The sequence below is a fragment of the Triticum aestivum genome, chromosome 7B (genome assembly GCF_018294505.1).
Source record: "Triticum aestivum cultivar Chinese Spring chromosome 7B, IWGSC CS RefSeq v2.1, whole genome shotgun sequence".
In the NCBI taxonomy this organism is placed as follows: domain Eukaryota; kingdom Viridiplantae; phylum Streptophyta; class Magnoliopsida; order Poales; family Poaceae; genus Triticum; species Triticum aestivum.
Window position 1 is genome coordinate 530442232 of NC_057813.1, and position 17681 is coordinate 530459912.

Genomic DNA, 17681 nt, shown 5'->3' on the forward strand with positions numbered 1-17681 from the left:
AGGTGCTGGAGGAGCCGGCAAGAAACGTCCCGGCCGAGGAGGACGCCGTGGGAAGGAGACAGACCTCCCCGCGGCCGCGACAAGGATGAAGATGACGACGACGATGAAGATATGGATGATGACGAGACCGATGAGCAGGAGTTCCGGAAAGCCACAGAGGTCCTGTGCATTGACGGCGGTGCTTCTCTACATACTTCACACCGCCAGCTCAAGCAGTGGGTGCAGGAAGTCAATGCGGCAGAACCACCCATCGAGTCACGCAAGCCTCTGAAATGGTCCAGCAAGCCTATCATCTTTGATATTGAGGACCACCCTGATCGCATAACTGCGGTCGGGTGCTTGCCGATGTTGGTTTCACCAACTATCCGCAACCTCAAGGTCACTAAGATGCTAGTTGACGGCGGGGCCGGCTTGAACTTGATCTCCTCCGCGGTACTCCAGAAACTCCAGATCCCTGATAGCAAGCTCGAAGAGACCGGCACGTTCCAAGGAATCAATCTGGGAAGGAGCAAGCCGAAGGGAAAGATCACGTTGCCGGTAACGTTTGGCAGCAAGTTAAATTTCAGGACTGAGAGGGTCACTTTTGACATTGCTGACTTTCCATTGCCTTACAATGGGATACTCGGCCGTCCAGCACTCGCCAAATTCATGGCAGCCTCTCACTATGCATACAACATGCTGAAGATGCTAGGCCCGATAAGTGTCATCTTTGTCCCTGGTGACAAGAAGGATGCTCTTATCTGCGCCGACAAGATCTACCGAGAAGCAGCAGCCGCAACAGATCGCAAGTCACTTGCCATTGAAGCTCCCGGGGCGAAGAAGAAAACCAAGTCCGGCAAAAGTTCTGATGCCCACTCCAGCAAGCGCACCTCTTCGGAGTGCTGCGCTACCATCGAGGACGCACCATCAAGCTCCACCGGCAAGTGTAGGAAGACAATGGCAGCTCCACCAGAGACCAAGAAGGTGTCCCCCAAGGAGGATGGCACTGGTGGTACCTTCACCATCAGTGCCACTCTCGACCCTAAATAGGAAAGCGCGCTCGTTGCTTTCCTGCGGGCGAACATCGACGTATTTGCATGGCAACCGTCTGACATCCCCGGTGTTCCCAAGAAAGTAATCGAGCACCATCTTGTCGTCTGTCCTCATGCGCGGCCCGTCAAGCAGAAAGTCAGGAAACAGGCAGTGGAGCGCCAAGAATTCATCGCAGAAGAAATCAAGAAATTGGAAGCAGCAGGCCTCGTCAGAGGAGTGCTCCATCCTACGTGGTTGGCCAACCTATAGTCGTGCGCAAGGCAAACGGGAAATGGAGGCTTTGTATCGACTTTACCGATGTCAATAAAGCTTGTCCCAAAGACCCATTTCCCTTGCCGCGCATCGACCAGATTGTTGACTCCACGGCCGGATGTGACTTGCTTTCATTTCTTGATGCATACTCAGGATACCATCAGATCTTCATGGCAGAAGAGGATGAGGAGAAGACCGCATTCATCACCCCATGTGACACATACTGTTTTGTACGGATGCCTTTCGGTTTAAAGAATGCTGGTTCAACATTTGCAAGGGTAGTCCACGACGCTTTTGAGCCGCAAATACACAGAAATGTGGAAGCCTACATGGATGACATAGTGGTCAAGAGCAAGGACAAGGCGACTCTGATTCAAGATTTAGACGAAACCTTTGCAAATCTGCGCAAGATCAACCTCAAGCTTAACCCCGAGAAGTGCGTGTTTGGAGTCCCCTCCGGCAAGCTTCTCGGGTTCTTCGTGTCTCAGCGGGGAATTGAAGCCAATCCCGACAAGATCAAGGCCATTGAGCAGATTGAAGCTCCAAAGCGCGTCAAGGATGTACGAAGACTTGCCAGTTGCATAGCTGCTCTCAGCAGGTTTATCTCTAGGTCTGCTGAGCGCGCCCTGCCATTTTTCAAAATATTGAAAAAGGCAGGTCCAATGAAATGGACTCCGGAAGCGGAGGCTGCGCTGCATGACTTAAAGAGATACCTGTCCTCCACTCCAACACTTGTCGCACCTAAGCCACAAGAGAAGTTGTTGCTATATATAGCGGCAACCAATCAATTGGTTAGTGCTGCGTTAGTAGCGGAGAGGGAGGCGGATGATGAGCCAGAAACCACGGCAGATGCATCCAGCGACAAGCAGGAGACTTCACCGGCAAGCTCTGGTCCCGACAAAGATGGATCTGCGCAGGCGCATGAGAAGATGCAGAAAAGAATGGTGCAGCGCCCAGTTTACTTTGTCAGTTCCCTTCTGCAGGGGGCTAGGTCAAGGTATTCTGGTGTGCAGAAATTGCTTTTCGGCCTTCTCATGGCCTCGAGAAAGCTGCGCCATTACTTCCAAGCACATGAGATCACAGTCGTCACTCGTTTTCCGCTGAAGAGGATACTGCAAAATCCAGAAGCAACAGGCAGGATTGTCGAGTGGGCACTGGAACTGTCAAGCTTTGGCCTCAAGTTTGAGAGCACTTCAACTATCCAAAGCAGAGCATTGGCAGAGTTCATAGCAGAGTGGACGCCAACACAAGATGAAGAAATTCCAGAAATGAGCATCCCCGTCAAGGAAGCAAGCAAGGAGTGGCTGATGTACTTTGATGGTGCCTTCTCGCTGCAAGGCGCCGGTGCGGGCGTGCTACTTGTTGCACCCACCAGAGAGCACCTCAAGTACGTAGTCCAGATGCACTTTCCCAAGGAGCAAGCAACGAACAATACCGCAGAGTATGAAGGATTGCTTGCCGGTCTCAGGATCGCAGCAGACCTTGGGATCAAGAAGCTCATTGTCAGGGGTGACTCACAGCTTGTCGTCCGCCAAGTGAACAAGAATTATCGGAGTCCATTGATGGAAGCCTACGTTGATGAAGTGAGAAAGCTAGAAGAGCACTTTGACGGCCTACAGATGGAACATGTTCCAAGATCTCAGAACGACATTGCCGATGGCCTGTTAAAGTGCGCCACGCTTAAGTTACCTGTGGAACCAGGGATCTTTGTGCTCAAGCTGACTCAACCATCTGTAACACCATCAACTGGACAGAGCAAGAAGAGGAAGTTGATTTCTGGTGACTATTTTTCGGCAGAGCTCCCCAAAGCCGCCGCCAAGAAGGTCCTCAAAATCAACACCAAGGGTGCTGAGGAGCAGTCTGCTCCGGCAGGCCCTAGGGTCTGTTCCGTTGAAGCAGACGCTCCCGACAAGTTTTGCTCCGGCAAGCTTGCCGGGGAACATCAAGCTCCGGCTGAGCCACAGGTTCTCGCCGTAGAAGCGGGTGCTCCCGCAGCAGCAGATGTGCCTTTAGTCCTTGTTGTCGAGCCGCAAGCTCCAGCATGGGCACAGCAGATTGTCCATTTCCTTCAGACAGGAGAACTTCCCGAAGAACAAGAAGAAGCGGAAAAAGTAGCCCGGCAGTCAAGTATGTACCAGTTTGTCGACAACACACTGTACAGAAGAAGGCTCAACGGTGTGAAATTGAAGTGTATTCATCGGGAAGATGGACAAAAGCTGTTGGCAGAGATACATGGAGGCATATGTGGTCACCACATTGGCGCAAGAGCACTTGCCGGCAAAGCGTTCCGGCAAGGTTTCTTTTGGCCGACAGCCCTCCAGGATGCAACTGCACAAGTAACCAAGTGTGAAGCGTGCCAGTTCCATTCCAAGTAGATACACCAGCCAGCTCAAGCTCTCCAGACGATCCCTTTATCCTGGCCATTTTCGGTCTGGGGGCTCGACATCCTCGGCCCTTTTCCCCGGGCTGTCGGGGGCTTTGAGTACTTGTACGTTGCAGTCGACAAGTTCACAAAGTGGCCGGAAGTGGAACCAGTGAGGAAGGTGACAGCACAGTCAGCAGTCAAGTTCTTCAGGTCGATTGTTTGCCGTTTCGGGATTCCTAACAGGATCATCACCGACAACGGCACACAATTCATGAGCCGCACCTTCATGCAGTATGTCCAAGATCTTGGCGCCAAGGTCTGCTTCGCTTCTGTTGCTCATCCGAGAAGCAACGGTCAAGCGGAGAGGGCAAATGCTGAAGTGCTGCACGGGCTCAAGACCAGGACTTTCGACAGGCTGCGCAAGTGCGGAAGGAACTGGATTGAGGAGCTGCCGGTGGTTCTTTGGTCGATCAGGACGACGCCAAATCGAGCCACTGGCCAGACACCTTTCGCTATAGTCTATGGAGCAGAGGCAGTTCTCCCCACGGAACTCGTATACGGGTCACCTCGAGTGCTCGCTTATGATGAGCTTGAGCAAGAGCAGCTGCGACAAGATGACGCGCTGCTCCTTGAGGAGGACCGTCTTCAGGCTGCTGTACGAGCTGCTCGATACCAGCAAGCTTTGCGCCGCTACCATAGCCGCAAAGTTAATGCCAGAAGTTTCGAGGAAGGCGACCTTGTTCTTCGGCGCGTTCAGTCCGCCAAGAATTACAACAAGTTGATGCCGAAGTGGGAAGGCCCTTACCGGGTGAAACGAGTCACTAGGCCTGGCGCCGTCCGCCTTGAGACCGAAGATGGCATTCCGATGAGCAACTCCTGGAACATTGAGCATCTTCGTAAGTTTTACCCGTAGGGCGCGGTTGCCGGAATCTTTTCCGGCAACCACCTTTTGTACAAGTCTTGCCGATGTTGCATGTAATCCTTTGTACAAATCCGGGCGCAGACCCCATGCATAAGTAAAGCTCATATGCTCCGCACATCTTGTCAATTTCATGCTTTCTACTATCTTTGCATGCGTTATCTGACAATTTGTGCAGCGCCTACCCCCGGTAAGCAATAACGAGCCATAAGGCTCCATATCTTTATTTTCTCTTCTTTCTTTTTCTCAAAAAGGAAAGGAAGGTTCCCTCGCACACAAGTTTGCCATGGGGAAAGGAGAAGATAATGGTGTAGACCAGGCATCGTTCAAGGAAGTTTCGCCTTACCGGCAAGCAAACGACAGAAAAGCTAAGTTGCCAAAGTTTGAGCAATCAGTTTTAAATTTTTAAGTTATCTTCCTCGAACGACCGTACTTTGTATGGAAAACCTGTGCGCAGAGGAACCAACTCTTAGCTAGTTGCGCCCTTACTTTGTTTCGAGTCCGCTCAACAACTTAAGTGAGCTGCGACTAGTTGCGACAAGGTTTCTTGTCGGAAGCGGCACCGCCAGCAGGCTGCTGATGTCCCGCACTCAGCGCTCGCGGCTAAGGTGCCTGCGCCGACAAGTTCCCTAAAAGCATAGGGCAAAAACATACAAAGGAAGGAATCAAGTAAAGGAAATAACACAACAATCTCTACCCAAAATAGAGTTATATTACAAGATAGCTTGTCGCAGCTCTAACAGATTGTTCTTATAACATGACCAGCAGCGACAAGAAAAAGAGAAAACGGGCGGCCTAATCTACGCGATCGCCCTCAACCCTCTTGATCTCGCTCACCTTGTCCACAATGGGTGCGACAAGGGCCTTGAGCGCTTCCAGATCAGCATCTGGTGGCAAGGACCTGAGGACGTTGGTGAGGTTGAGGCCTGGGTTGCGGAAGGCCACCTTCACCAACACCTTTTGAAGAACTCCCGCGCAGATCTTGCGCGACTCGTCGGCCAGCTGCTTTGAGATCTTCTCCCGAAGTCGCTGGAGGGCCGTCGCCACGCCTTTGAAGAACAAGCTGAGCTTGGCGCTGGGTTGGAAGTGCTCGTCGGAAGAATACCCGAGGTCCTCCATCCCCAGCTACGCCAGCTCCCCGTCGATGGCGGCGGCAACATTCACGAGACCCTCGGTCCACTGCTCCACAGTCTCCCTAAAAGCATTCTGGGCGGCAGCAGCAATCGCCAGCAGCGCCTCATCGGCCTTGATCTTCTCCTTCAAGGCCACCTCTTGCTCCCTGGCGTCGTCCAGCGTCTTGGTCAAAGTAGCCAGCTTCAACTCAAGATCGGCGTTGGAGTCCTTGGCGGCGCTAAGCTCTTTGCTCCTCTCAACGAGACGACCCTGCAGCTCGCCATGAGCGGCGGTGTCCTTCTCGCGCTCGCGCTTGAGCGCAGCAAGCTCCTCGTCGCTCGCCTTGAGATCGGCCTCCAGCTGCACCATCTTCGTCTCCAGTTCCTTCTTGGCGGCCTCGGCAGCTGCGGCAGCATCCTTTGCTTCCTTGAGAGCCCCGCCAATTGCTTGCTCGCGCGTGGCAAGCTCCTCCTCGTGGCTGTCAAGGTTGACCTTGCGCTGCGCTAACTCACCTTCCTGCGCAGACAGCTTCTCGGCAGCGAGCCACTGTTGCTCTTCAACTTCAGCCTTCGCGAGGAGGAAAGCTTTCCGCTCCTCGGCAACCTGCTCCCGCTCCTCTGCCAGGGATCGGAGAGTTTCCTGCCTGAGACCCCGGAGCTCCTCAGCATGCTTCTCAATGTCCACTCCCGCCCTCGCGACAAGCGCTTCTCGGGATTCCAGCTTAGCTTGTCGGGCGCGGTAAAGCAACAACAGCTTCCGAAGCAGCAGCTCCTCCTCAGGCTCATCACTGCTGCTGCTTGGCGCGTCGACCAGCGTCAGCCCAGCGGAGGAAAGCACCTCTCCATCCAAAATCTCTCCTTCGACCGGCGCCCTGGAGCTTGACGCCCAGGGGAGCTTGATGAAGATGCCATCGCCGGCCTTCAAATACGCGATGGGCTGGGGCTCTTCGGAGCCTGGCGCTGCAGCAGCGGCGGAGGGATCGGCGGTCGGCGCAGCGCCTGGCGCTCCTGCGGCCTCGGGGCCGTCAGTGCGACCGTCGGATCCCTCGCCAGCTTATGCGGCAGCAGCTTTGGCGGCCTCTTCGCCGGCGGGCTCATCAGCGCCGGCTTCCCCTTCGGTGGCAACGGCGTCGTCGGTATTGCTGCGCGCGTTTCCTCGCCGGCGACCTCGGTTTCCATCGGCTCCGTGGCAGATGGATCTGACGAACGGAGAAAAGAGAAAAGTCAAGCAAATATCCAAAAAGAAAATCAGAAGAAGAAGAACCCAAGGGAAGTTTTCAAGCAAGAGGATTACATGTACTAGGATCTGCAGTCGTGGTCTCAACCACCGGAGGATCACTGGTGCAGTCCCTTGCCGGAGAACTATCCCTTGCCGGAGAATTCTCCCTTGCCGGAGAACGCTCCCTTGCCGGAGAATCCTCCCTTGGCAGTGTAGTCGAAGCAGATGGCATTTCGGGAGAATCCTCCCTTGCCGGAGAACTATCCCTTGCCGGAGAACTATCCCTTGCCGGAGAATTCTCCCTTGCCGGAGAACGCTCCCTTGCCGGAGAATCCTCCCTCTGCTCCTGCACGAACCAACAGTCAGATATCAGCAAAGGAAGAGCACCCATGCGCGCCTGAAAGCAGGAAATAAACTATACACTTACGCTGGGGGCTGCGCTGGGGGCTGCTTTGGGGAAAAGTTGCCGGGTCCGGCAAGATAGTCTCGGACACGCTCTCTGCTGTCGCGGTGGGTTCGTCCTCGATGACAATCACCGGGACCTTGGCTCTCTTCGCCGCTCTCTGGGCCAGAGTCCTGAAAAGGAATGGGTTCGGAGTAAAGCAAATTAGATACAAGACAAAACAGCAAGAATTGAAGAACTACAAGCACGGCAAAGAATCTTACTCTTCTTCTTCCTCGTCGGAGCTGAGCACGAAGAGATCGAAGTCCGGCTCGCCTCCGGTGCGACGAGGCGGAGGAGTATGCTCCCTTGTCCGCTTGGCAGGAGCAGTAGCGGTGGACCGGGAAGACCCCGCTCCAGTTGCCGCAGCGGCGTGAGGCGCTCCTGCGGCAACAGTGCTTGCCGCGGTAGAGTGTGTCGCGCGGCACGGCGGCTGTTGATTCGCCTGCCGCCCCGCTACGTCCCCGGCCTTGCGGAGATGCCGTCTTGGTGGAGCTGGGGGCTCCGCTTGCGGCGAGCTGGCTGAAGGTGGGGAGGAGGAGGAGCCGATCTTCAACGAGTCACTCGTGCCCTCGGCGGGCTCGCTCGACTCAGCTTCAGGCCCGACAAGCTCTTCCTCGCCGGCAAACTCCTCTCGCTCGACAAGGCTTGCCGCCTCTGCTGCCTCTGCCTCCTCCACGGTGAATCCAAACTCACCCGCGGCAGCGGCTGCTGCCGCCTCTTCCAGCCTAGTGGCGATGTGCTGCATCTCCGCATCGGTGGTGTCGCGGGTGAGGCTCTTCTGTTCGTCGGAGCGGACCGGCACTTCTACCAAGCCGTCAAAGAAATCCCGCACAACGTCGTCCGCAGGCTCTTGCCAGGTTGGGACGATTCCATGTGAGTCGCACAGCGGCATCATTGCACGGATGCGGTCAAGCGAGGAGTTGTTGCACAACGGAACGACACCCCTCAGCAACACGAATGGATGTTGAGGATCGCGCTTGAACAGTTCCAGGAGCATCGCGTCCAGCTCCAGGACAGTGAAGTTGAAGTTGAGGCCCGGGCGCAGCCTCATGATATCCGCCGAGTTCTGGAACTCCCAGGCGGGTCTCCTCCTCTCCTACAGGGGGGCGATGCGGCGGCGAAGGAAATCTGCGCCAACGGCGCCTACAGTGAGCCCGGCAAGCCTAAGGCATAAGATCCGGATGACGACAATCTTCAGCCTATCGTCTTCCGGGGCCACATTGCTCCAATCGTTGCCGCGTGCTATTGGGGCTTGTCGCAGGGTGGTAAATGGCTGCGGGTTCTCCTCGACAATCCAGCACCACTCTGCTCTCCATTCCTCCCACTTGCTGCGGAGCTCTCCCTCCAGATAAGCTTCCTTCTTGCCGACTCTCGAGATCTAGGCGATTCCGCCGGATAAAGGCTCTCCTCTCTCGACTCGGGGCATAAAGAAGTGGCGAAAAAGAGCTATGTTTGGATGGACTCCGACAAAGTTTTCACAGAGATGTGCGAAAACTGCCATGGTCAGAACGGCGTTGGGGGTGAAGTCAAGGAGGCGGAACCCGTAGGTGTTCATGATGTCACAGAAAAATTCAGAGAAGGGCGGGCAGAGCCCACAGTAGAAGAACAGCGCAAAGAAGGGGTATCCGTTCGGAGCCAGTTCCGAAGCAGCAGCCGGGAGTACCTTCGTGCGCGGATGCGCACGCGTCTCCGTCGACCAGAAGAGGTAGTAGTACTCCCTCAGCTCCTTCGCGGCAAGCTGAGGGGGGAAGACGGCCCGCTCCTTTCGCAGCGCCGCGAGCCGCTGCGCCTCGACCGATTTCACGCCCTTCCCCTTGTCGGCTTTCGGAGCCATGGCGGAGGTGGTGGGGGAGGTCGACGGCGTTGGTGGTGCTGGTGGCAATGGGGGGTGGCGCGCTGCTCTCTTTCGACTTTGATAAGAAGGGGGGAGCGGCGGAGATTTCCGAGATTGGAGTAGCAACCGGCGAGATGGGCGAACTGCCCCTGTTTCCCCTGCTTATAAAGAGGGAGGGGCCGGACATTCCGCCCTTCCGAATAAAGAAACCACCCACGATCTCTCCCACGATGCCGCATTCAACGCGTGCCGTTCAGGGAGGGCGCGGTGGATACGGAGTAAGATACGGCGTAACCCAGGCCGCGCGTGCCCGTGCCCTGTTTTGGGCCTGGCCCAACAGCGCTCGGCACCGTGTGTGGCCCAGGCCCGGGGGCTCCTGTCGGTGTACTAGAGTAGGGGTACCCTAGTATCCCGAACTTGTGCACGGGCAGTTGCAGCGCCCCGCGGCAAGGCTTGCCGGGTGACCGCCAAGGTCCTCCGTGGTTCCTTTTTGGAGCCATTCAAGAACAAAGTATTCAAGCCAAGGAGACAAGGCCCCAGCAAGAGGAGCTCGCCGGGAAGGCCAACCAAGGCATCACAAGGAACTTGCCGCGATGCGCCACTCATCCCGGCAAGGCCCGGTGAGCGACAAGCTTCCGGACGCGACAAGACAACAACCGCGGCAAGGCGCTTGCCGCGGCAAGCTACCACTCTGTACCCGTGCTCCAGCACATCCACCAACGTGTCGCCCTAGGGTCTTTCCAGGTGCGCGTGGCAAGAGGCTGTGCAGCCAGCAGTGCGTGGTGGCAAGCGACGCTGACAAGACTGCCATCATGGCGAACGGTGGCATCCCTGATGGTCCTTTTTGCACTATTTGGGCGATGCAGACGGGCATTTAATGCCTTTGTCCCCTGCCGTCAGGTTTAGGTAGGATACACTATACAAGTAGTTGTACCAACCGCAATTCCTTTTCCATTTTTGCCCTTGTCTACGTTGCCACTTGTCAGAGACCCCTTGAGCGTATAAAAGGAGGCCCATGCGCAACGTAGAGGGGGGGGTTCGAAACCAGAAAACACTCACGCTCGGTCTCGTTAGCAGCTCGTGTGTACTGTAGCACTCAGCGCCCCCGAGCAAGAACTCAATACAATCAGACAAGTAGCAGTAGGAGTGTTATCTCTCCGAGAGCTCCGAAGCTGGGTAAACTGCTCGTGTGTTTCGCCTCGATCCGCTCTTCGTGCGATCTCTGCCCCCCGCCGAACCGAAAGGGGCTCGGTTCGCCGGTCCCCATAGGTGTTCGTGGATCAGCTTCCCCAACACCCATTATGAATTACCTTATCACAAAACTATCTGTTACCGATAATTTCAATGCTTGTAGAGAATACCTTACTGAAAACCGCTTGTCATTTCCTTCTGCTCCTCATTGGGTTCAACACTCTTACTTATCGAAAGGAATACGATAGATACCTACAATTGTGGGTCATCAAGACTCTTTTCTGGCGCCTTTGGTAAGTGGACCTTGGTAAGGAAAAATTTATATAGTGTGCTGAAATTTACTGTCACTTGTTACTATGGAACAAAATCCTTTGAGGGGCTTGTTCGGGGTATCTTCACCCTGACTACTAGAGCAAAGAGTTTCTCCTAAACCTATTGAACCTACTGAAAATGTTTACTTTGAAATTCCTTCGGGTATGGTAGAGAAACTACTAGCTAATCCCTTTACAAGAGATGGAACATTGCATCCCGATTTACACCTAATATATGTGGATGAAGTTTGTGGATTAATTAAGCTTGCAGGCATGCCCGATGATGTTATCAAGAAGAAGGTCTTCACTTTATCTTTGAAGGGAGAGGCATTGACATGGTATAGTCTATGTGATGATATGGGATCATGGAACTACAACCGATTGAAATTGGAATTTCACCAGAAGTTTTATCCTATGCATCTTGTTCATCGTGATCGTAATTATATATATAATTTTTGGCCTCGGGAAGGAGAAATCATCGCTCAAGCTTGGGGGAGGCTTAAGTCAATGTTATATTCATGCCCCAATCATGAGCTCTCAAGAGAAATGATTATTCAAAAAATTTATGCTCGGCTTTCTCTCAACAATCGCTCCATGCTCGATACTTCTTGTGCTGGTTCTTTTATGATGAAGACTATTGAATTCAGATGGGATTTATTAGAAAGAATTAAATGCAACTCTGAAGATTGGGATCTCGACGAAGGTAAGGAGTCAGGTATGACACTTAAGTTTGATTGTGTTAAATCTTTTATGGATACCGATGCTTTCCATGAATTTAGCACTAAATATGGACTTGACTTTGACATAGTAGCTTCTTTCTGTGAATCATTTGCTACTCATGTTGACCTCCCTAAGGAGAATTAGTTTAAATATAATCCTCCCACTGAAGTAAAAGTAGTTGTACCTGTTAAAGTTGAAGAAAAGACTCTCACTTATAATGATCCTATTGTTCCTACTACCTATATTGAGAAACCACCTTTCCCTGTTAGGATAAAGGATCATGCTAAAGCTTCAACTGTGGTTCGTAAGAGTAATACTAAAACACCTACTCTAACTAAGCAAATTAAAGTTGAACCTAGTATTGCTATGGTTAAAGATCTCTTGGCTGATAATATTGATGGGCATGTTATTTATTTATGTGATGAAGCTGCTAGAATTGCTAGACCTGATGCTAAGAAACATAGACCTATTGTAGGCATGCCTGTTATTTCTATTAAAATAGGAGATCATTGTTATCATGGCTTATGTGATATGGGTTCTAGTGCTAGTGCAATAACTCATTCCTTATACAAAGAAATTATGCATGACATTGCACCTGCTGAGATAGAAGAAATTGATGTTACAATTAAGCTTGCCAATAGAGATATTGTTTCACCAATTGGGATTGTTAGAGATGTTGAAGTCTTGTGTGGGAAAGTTAAATATCCTGCTGATTTTCTTGTTCTTGGTTCCCCATAAGATGACTTTTGTCCCATCATATTTGGTAGACCCTTCTTGAATACTGTCAATGCTAGGATAGATTGCGAAAAGGATGTTGTTACTATTGGTTTGGGGGATATGTCTCATGAGTTCAATTTTGCTAAATTTCGTAGACAACCCCATGACAAAGAATTGCCTAGTAAGGATGAAATTATTGGTCTTGCTTCTATTGCAGTGCCTCCTAATGATACTTTAGAACAATATTTGCTAGACCATGAAAATGATATGTTTATGAATGAAAGAAGGGATATAGATGAAGTATTCTTTAAACAGGGACCTATTTTGAAACATGACTTGTCAGTTGAAATCCTAGGGGATCCTCCACCACCCAAGGGTGATCCCGTGTTTGAGCTTAAACCATTACCTGATACTCTTAAATATGCTTATCTTGATGAAAAGAAGATATATCCTGTTATTATTAGTGCTAACCTTTCAGATCAGGAAGAGGAGAGATTATTGAAAACTCTGAAGAAGCACCGCGCTGCTATTCGATATACTCTTGATGATCTTAAGGGCATTAGTCCCACTCTACGTCAACACAAAATAAAATTGGAGAAAGACGCCAAACCAGTTATTGATCACCAACGACGGTTAAATCCTAAGAAGAAAGAAGTGGTAAGAAAGGAAATACTAAAGCTCCTTGAGGCAGGTATAATTTATCCCGTTGCTGATAGTCAGTGGGTAAGTCTTGTCCATTGTGTCCCTAAGAACGGAGGTATTACTGTTGTTCCTAATGATAAAGATGAATTGATCCCACAAAGAATTGTTACAGGTTATAGGATGGTAATTGATTTCCACAAATTAAATAAAGCTACTAAAAAGGATCATTACCCTCTACCTTTTATTGATCAAATGCTAGAAATATTATCTAAACATACACATTTTTTCTTTCTAGATGGTTACTCTGGTTTGTCTCAAATACCTGTGTCAGCAGAGGATCAAGAAAAGACCACTTTTACTTGCCCTTTCGGTACTTTTGCTTATAGAGTATGCCTTTTGGTTTATGTAATGCACCTGCTACCTTTCAAAGATGCATGATGGCTATATTCTCTGAATTTTGTGAAAAGATTGTTGAGGTTTTCATGGATGATTTCTCCGTTTATGGATCCTCTTTTGATGATTGCTTGAGCAACCTTGAACGAGTTTTGCATAGATGCGAAGATACTAGTCTTGTCTTGAATTGGGAGAAGTTCCACTTTATGGTTAATGAAGGCATTGTCTTAGGGCATAAAATTTCTGAAAGAGGTATTGAAGTTGATAAAGCTAAAGTTGATGCTATTGAAAAGATGTCGTGTCCCAAGGACATTAAAGGTATAAGAAGTTTCCTTGGTCATGCCGGTTTTTATAGGAGGTTCATTACGGACTTCTCTAAAATTTCTAGGCCTCTGACTAATCTCTTACAAAAAGATATTCCTTTTGTCTTCGATGATGATTGTGTATAAGCATTTGAAATACTTAAGAAAGCTTTGATTTCTGCACCTATTGTTCAGCCACCTGATTGGAATTCACCCTTTGAAATTATGTGTGATGCTAGTGATTATGCTGTAGGTGCTGTTCTAGGACAAAGAGTTGATAAGAAACTAAATGTCATTCAATATGCTAGTAAAACTCTAGACAGTGCCCAGAGAAATTATGCTACTACTGAAAAAGATCTTTTAGCAGTTGTGTTTGCTTGTGATAAGTTCAAACCTTATATTGTTGATTCTAAAGTAACTGTTCACACTGATCATGCTGCTATTAAATATCTTATGGAAAAGAAAGATGCTAAACCTAGACTTATTAGATGGGTTCTCCTACTACAAGAATTTGACTTGCATATTATTGATAGAAAGGGAGCTGAGAACCCCGTTGCAGATAACTTGTCTAGGTTAGAGAATGCTCTTGATGACCCACTACCTATTGATGATAGCTTTCCTGATGAACAATTAGCTGTCATAAATGCTTCTCGTACTACTCCATGGTATGCTGAATATGCTAATTACATTGTTGCTAAATTTATACAACCTAGTTTCACATACCAGCAAAAGAAAAAGTTCTTCTATGATTTAAGACATTACTTCTGGGATGAACCACACCTTTGTAAAGGAGTAGATGGTGTTATTAGACATTGTGTACCTGAGCATGAACAGGAACAGATCCTATGCAAGTGTCACTCCGAGGCATATGGAGGACACCACGCTGGAGATAGAACTACACATAAGGTATTGCAATCCGGTTTTTATTGGCCTACTCTCTTCAAAGATGCCCGTAAGTTTGTCTTGTCTTGTGATGAATGTCAAAGAATTGGTAATATTAGTAGACGTCAATATATGCCTATGAATTATTCTCTTGTTATTGAACCATTTGATGTTTGGGGCTCTGATTATATGGGACCGTTTCCTTCCTCTAATGGGTATACACATATTTTAGTTGTTGTTGATTACGTTACTAAGTGGGTAGAAGCTATTCCAACTAGTAGTGCTGATCATAACACCTCTATTAAGATGCTTAAAGAAGTTATTTTTCCAAGGTTTGGGGTCCCTAGATACTTCATGACTGATGGTGGTTCACATTTTATTCATGGTGATTTTCGTAAAATGCTTGCTAAGTATGATGTTAATCATAGAATTGCATCTCCATATCACCCACAGTCTAGTGGTCAAGTAGAACTTAGCAATAGAGAGATCAAGTTAATTTTGTAAAAGACTATCAATATATCTAGAAAGAATTGGTCCAAGAAACTTGACGATGCATTATGGGCTTATAGAACTTCATATAAAAATCCTATGGGTATGTCTCCATGTAAGATGGTTTATGGAAAAGCATGTCACTTACCTCTCGAACTAGAACATAAGGCATATTGGGCTATTAAAGAGCTCAACTATGATTTTAAACTTTCCGGTGAGAAGGGGTTATTTGACATTAGCTCACTTGATGAATGGAGAACTCAATCCTATGAGAATGCCAAACTGTTTAAAGAAAAAGTTAAAAGATGGCATGACAAAAGGATACAAAAGCGTGAGTTTAATGTAGGTGAATATGTGTTGCTATACAACTCTCGTTTAAGATTTTTTACAGGATAACTTCTCTCTAAATGGGAAGGCCCTTACGTTATCGAGGAGGTCTATCATTCCGGTGCCATAAAAATCAACAACTTCGAAGGAATGAATCCGAAGGTGGTAAACGGTCAAAGAATCAAACATTATATCTCAGGTAACCTATAAATGTTGATACTAATGTTATTGAAACCGTAACCCCGGAGAAATACATAAGGGACACTTTTCAGAATGTTTCAGACTCCGAAAAGGAATAGGTATGTGGTACGGTAAGTAAACCGACTCCAAAACAGTTCCAATAGCAGTTTTTCTCAGTTATGGAATATTTAAGAAAATATGAAAATAAGAAGTAGTCCGGGAAGGACACGAGGTGTCCACGAGGGTGGATGGCGCGCCCTACCCCCCTGGGCACGCCCCCCTGCCTCGTGGGCACCTCGTGTGCTCTTCGGACTCCGTTTTCTTGCACAATACTTCTTTTGGTCGGTAAAAATTCATTATATAATCTCCCGAAGGTTTTGACCACCGTATCACGCAAATATCCTCTGACTTTGTTTCGAGCTGTTTTTCTGATAGATCTAGATCACCATGACGTCTTCAAGTGCCCCCAAGGACAAGTTCTTCGAGAAGGTCATCAACCCCTACCTCGCGGAGGTGTTGTGACACCCTCAAACAATTGAGATGCATGAGGGGGTGCTGCACATCCGCGATGTTGAGGGACCAAGGAGGACTGGAAGCGTGGAGACAAGACTCGAAGCAATGGAGCAACAAGTTTTCAAGTGCCAAGGGATGGTGGAACGCAGACTCAACGCCAACCATATGATGATCGCGGAGTTCACAAACAATCACAAGCTCGACGCCAAGAACATTGGGGAGACCATCTTCGAGCTTCATGAGAAAATCGAGCACCTCCAAGCCCAAATCTATGACCTGCAAAACCAAAACTGTGAGTATGAATACAGATTCAGCAGTATGAGTTTGGCTGCAGATTTGAGGATCCCGGAGACTCGATCATCTTTCTATGATGGTGAGCCTATGCCTTGGAAGAAGGACGACAAGCCTACATCATCAAAAACTCCATCATCACCGCCTCCGAAGAGGGAGACATAATCACATGGGTATGGGCACTCCCCTTGGCAACTGCCAAGCTTGGGGGAGGTGCCCCGATATCGTATCACCATCACACTCCTATCTTTACCGTTTTACTTAGTTCGATCCTTTTGGTAATATCTTGATCTAGTAGAATAAGGTTTTAGTATGATTTAGTTTTGAGTTTTTCTTTATGATCCTTCTATGTAATCAAGTCTGTGAGCTATATATAATAAAGATTAGTGTTGAGTCAAGGGCTTTGCTATCTTGCTATGATCTTGAGTGAATAATAGAATAAAAAGTAATAAAGAGATCATATTGATCTTATGGAGAGTAATGACTTCACATATAAAGAGTATGATGATTAAAAGTTGTGAGGATTAGCAAACATAGTTTTGGTCATCGTTGCAATTAATAGGAAGTAATAAACAAAGAGAGGTTCTCACATATAAATATACTATCTTGGACATCTTTTATGAGTGTGAGCACTCATTAAAATATGACATGCTAAAGAGTTGATGTTGGATAAGGAAGACAACATAATGGGTTATGTTTTCTTATGTCCGAAATAAAGTATATTGTCATGGATCATCCAACATGTTGAGCTTGCCTTTCCCTCTCATGCTAGCCAAATTCCTCGCACCAAGTAGAGATACTACTTGTGCTTCCAAATATCCTTAAACCAAGTTTTGCCATGAGAGTCCACCATATCTACCTATGGATTGAGTAAGATCCTTCAAGTAAGATGTCATGTTGCATGCAATAAAAATTGCTTTCTAAATATGTATGACTTATTTGTGTGGAGAAAATAAGCTTTATACGATCTTGTGATATGGAAGCAATAAAATCGACGAACTGCATAATGAAGGTCCATAACACAAGTGGCAATATAAAGTGACGTTCTTTCGTATTAAGATTTCCTGCATCCAACCATAAAAGCACATGACAACCTCTGCTTCCCTCTGTGAAGGGCCTATCTTCTACATTATGCAAGAGTCATGGTGTTCTTCACCTTTCCTTTTTACACTTTATCCTTTAGCAAGCACCTCGTGTTGGAAAGATCCTGATATATATATCCAATTGGATGTAAGTTAGCATGAACTATTATTGTTGACATTACCCTTGAGGTAAAAGGTTGGGAGGCAACACTATAAGCCCCTATCTTTCTCTGTGTCCGATTAAAACTCCATACCCATAAGTATTGCGTGAGTGTTAGCAATTATGAAAGACTAAATGATGGTTGAGTATGTGGACTTGCTGAAAAGCTCTTATATTGACTCTTTCTGATGTTATGATAAATTGCAATTGCTTCAATGATCGAGATCATAGTTTGTTGGTTCTCAATGAAGTTTCTGATTCATACTTAACATTGTGAATAGATTGTTACTTTAGCATAAAAAG